Genomic DNA, 4,443 nt, shown 5'->3' on the forward strand with positions numbered 1-4,443 from the left:
GACTAGATTTTTGCTTGTAAGAATTAGCCTGGAATGACAAATGGCAGATTTCTCCCTCTTGCCCTCATGCGCTGGGCTATGCGATTGGGAAGTGTGGTAGTGCTTTCCTGCCATGGAGAAGTGGGTGTGTTCCTAGGGCTTCAATTTAAGGTAAAAGTTTGGGGAAAATCTTGCTCCTATTCCTGTATTCAGGATGTATAGGGAGATAAGGAGAAGACTTTTCTGGTTTTTTTTTTATTGAAAGATAAGCGAGTTTGATTATGACTCTACTGAAAAGATTCTCGTGTGTCAAAGCAGGGAGTGAAAAATCCATGGTAGCAGCTGACTTGTCTAGTTTCAGCCCAAGGTTCTTTGAAATGACTGAATTCTGAATTCTGATTTACAAACAAAATATTTACAGTGCAAATGTTTGTATTTTTAGTGCAAGTCCCTAAAAAGAAACAGATTATTTTTCATCATACAAAAAACTTCAGTTTTCTCTGGGAAAGATGGTGAACAGCGATCCCACTGTTTTCTCACTGCTCTCCACCACTTGTAGTTTTAATGTAGCTAGAAGTTCTTTTATACTTGCTTTCAGCATTTTGTTCCGTTTACAGGTGTGTAGATCTGCACCTTTTATTAGGATCTCAAAGAGCTGTTGGAAACGGGTGGTTTTGTGTGTGCAGGCTCCTCCGGGGCACTGCCAGGGCAGAGCTCTGTGAGACTCCTCAGCCCTGAAGAGCTACCCAGTGACAGCCCGCAGACCTGGCTCCACTTCTTTCCTGGCCTCTTGGGAGACTAGGGTTTTTTTGTTGTTTGTGTGTTTGTTTTTTGAAAGTCTGTCAAAACAGCCAGCTGGTTTGCTTTCCTCTGCTATTTTCTTGTTATAGAAACCAAGGTAGGTTGCAAGGCAAGAATTTTGCTTTTGTTAATTTGTCCATCTCCTGTTACGTTAACTTACGTGTTGTTTTTCTGTTGCCTTACCTGCCACTAAAAGGCTGGCTGAACTTCGCGGGGTCTGGTGTATCACATCTGGAGCGATTGCTGTGTGAAGGACTGGGTGAGGCCTTCCAGAGCACATCTGCATCTTGCTTCCATCTTGCAGTCAGCTAGGGTCTAGAGATGGTGTTAAGTAGGTAACAGAGAGGGGAAATTGTTTCTTTCTATATTTATTTGGCTTAAACTGGGAAAATCGTTGTTTCAAATATTGTTTTTAAAAGCTGCTAAGTTCTGACAAGCTTTATTTCCTGCTTGCTCTAGGAGAAACCAGAAAATGGCTTCAGTTTTGTAACTGGGGAAGGCATGTCGTTAGACCTTTTGTGTCTGGAGATAGGAGAGGTTAATTTACAAGTTCAAGGAGCAAGAGACCTTTCCACCTGCTCAAACAATTGAAATTCTGCCTTTGTGAGCATTCAGCAAAAATAGCTGCTTCTTGTTTTTTAATGAACCTCTTTCTCTTTTTCCTTGGGATCTGTGACCGAAAGGACAACCATGCGCATGTGACTCTACAGTGCCTCAGCGTATGTTTGACGGTTAAGTCAAATCTTACTTCCCATGGACTCTCAGAAATGTCTGGGTGAAAATGAAAAACAATCTTTCATCTGTCTTTTTCTTGTCAGTTTGCCCAGCATATTCTTTAAACTAGAATACCTGAAAACAGACGGCATGATGGCCGAGAGATATTTTTGCATACTGAGTTGTTTCTTTCTGTTTGTGAAATGAGAATACCATGTAAGTTTGTGCTTCCATGTTGATTTCTTATGAATGACTTTCTGGTGTTTTTGCTAAGGTATTCTCTGTGAAAACCGCTTCTAAAATCTCATTCTAGTTTTATAGTGTGTTGTTGATACTGAGCTAAAAACGAAGCATCAGCTTCTGATCACTTCATGACAGGTCATCTTCTTTCCAAAACTGGAGTGTTTGTATTTATCCCTTATTTTAGAAATGAGTTCTAAGAAAAGGGAAGGTCTGGTGATAATTTTCTTTCTCCCGCTAGATGAGGTCTGAATAGGAGACTAAAGCCATCTCTAAAGTGGAAATCATCATACTGCCATTCTGGTTACAGGTGGGTCTTTGCCTTATTAGTAGACTGCCTGGTGTCCTAGGATAAATGCAGTCATTTGCATAAAAGTACTGTCACCAGGAAAACTTCTTCCTCTTGAGGGAACCAGTATAGAGTATACTGGGACAAATATTTGTTTGCCTTATATAATACGTGTTCCAGTAGACCTTTTTCTAGTGTATGGTAGACATGCATAGCTGTGGAATTTTGCACATTGATTTCTCCCTCTTGTCAGTTGAGTCTTTTAGCATCCCTGACAGATCAGCTGTGGAGGCTGCAGTAGTTCGTCATTACTGACCTCTGTTTCTGTACAGGGTTACTGCTTTGTTAGCAGCGGTGGCAGAATGAGATGTCTCTGTTGCAGGTCATTGTGTTAAAGTCACTGGACAGACTCATGTCTAGTTTTGATGGTCTGAGCACTAATAATCTGGGCTGTGAAATGGAATAGCTGAGGTGCAAGCACCTGTGGAGTTCTGCCAGGCCTCCAGCCTTCACCAGGGTGCAGGGGACGGGGGGCATGGATTGGGGGGGGGAGTTAAAATATGTGGCTCGGTCCACCAGTGCTTTCTTGTCAAGCATTTTGAGCACATCTGGGTTGTTCAGTTGTTTGCTAGGCATACTGATGCTTTGGAGGAGAGTAAAATAAAAAAGGCTTGGTTTTCAGTGAGGACAGGTGGTTCTCAGCCATCTGTGCCTAGCTGAAATGAGAAACCGCAGCTTTGTTGTGAGCCTGTGGGCTCCTAAAACTGTTACGTTTGAGGCAAGGAAATTCAGCGTGTTAGTTAGTGTTAATAGCTCACTACTTAATTCACACCCATTCCCCACATAGCTTCTCTCAGTACATGCAAAAGTGATGTTGTAGAGGCAGCTGAAAAGCTGCATAGGGTAAGTTAATTCACACAAAAAATGGTCTTGAATGCATTGAATGTTAACATAAGAAATTGTTGTAGAGCAACTCTGAGAATGACATTCAACTAATGTCCACACCTACTTGTTCACAGAGACAAGCTATTGTAAAAGAGTACAGTTCTCACTAGCTAAGAACATCTTTTCTCTCGTGTTCATCTTGATGTTATCCCAAAGGGATATTTCTTCCTCTCTTTTATGAAGAATTATCTCCATATTTAATTTGCTATGTGCATTTTTTGCTTCTCTTGGAGGACTGAAAATATTTCCTGAATTTTGCAATCAATTGAGAAACTTTGTACTAAAACCTTCTTGTGGTACTTTTAGTCCCCTTATTTGAAAATCCATTTTCTGTTTAATTCGATACATACTATGTCCTTCCGGATTGCAGTTTCCATCCCTCTGTCAGCCTGTCTCAAGGAGTTTCTGTTAAGGACACCTGAAGGTCACTTGATTCAAATGTCTTTTCTTAAAGTCCTGAAGGGCTGCGAACATTTCTTCTTCTTAAGTCAAGAGCTGGTTTTGATAACCAAGCACATGTTTGTTGTGCGTGAATTTCCTGAACTACTCCAGCGCCTATCATTTAGCTTTGTATTTCTTCATTAGATGAGTGCCAGTCCTGCTAGTGCTGGAGCCAGAGCGAGCTGCATTTCACAAGGGCCACTGCAGAGCTGATGAGCTCCACAGGGGTTGCTGCACTTCTGAAACCTTTGCGGGCTGTGAAGTTTGGTGGCTGTTTGGGTCCCTGTAGAGCTCAGAGGTTCTTAGGAGCTGAAACGAGCATAATTGCGAAGTTGGAGCATTCACTGTGAAGGGCCTCACCAAATAATTGGCTGTCCCAATTAAGCAGCTGCTCTTCCCACTGAATAACGTTCAGGAAGGTAAACGTTTGCCTGCCCTGTAAGGTGTCCCAATTAACTGCCTTAAAATCAGCTAAGTGTCGCGTGGGGTATCTGTGTTCAGTGAGTGAAACAGTTGCATGCATCTCGATGGGGGCTGGTATTTTAATGACACTGCTAGCAGGAGCCTAGTTTCGTGTGGGATAGTAGGGCTGAAAGGATCTGCATCAGTGTTGGGGAGCCGTGCAGATCAGAAAGTTGCAAAGCTGATGGGTGCTGGCGATGAATTTCTCTCCCTCTGTGCGTACTGTCAGAAATCGCTGCTAAATTATAGCATTTAATCTTGGCATTTGTACTCTGCAAGCTTTTTTCTATGTATGTGGGATATTCTGCCTTCAGCATGCCTAGACTTTATGAGCTTCTTAAAAAAGAAGCTCTGTTATTTATTATATTTGTTCATCGCACAGAATGGAACCAAGAAATGCTGCTTCCTCTTTTTCTTTGCTGTTGCAAAACCTTTTAATCTGGGGCAAATCAAAACTGTGATGTTAGAGCTGTACAGTGCATAGTCATTTCTGATGCCTTTTAGGAGGAAGGTTTATTTTCTGGGTTCACCTTACCTACCCAAGACACAAAAATTAAAAAAATGCTGAGTCT

This window comes from Egretta garzetta, unplaced genomic scaffold, assembly GCF_000687185.1.
Source record: "Egretta garzetta isolate BGI_Z169 unplaced genomic scaffold, ASM68718v1 scaffold293, whole genome shotgun sequence".
Classification (NCBI taxonomy): domain Eukaryota; kingdom Metazoa; phylum Chordata; class Aves; order Pelecaniformes; family Ardeidae; genus Egretta; species Egretta garzetta.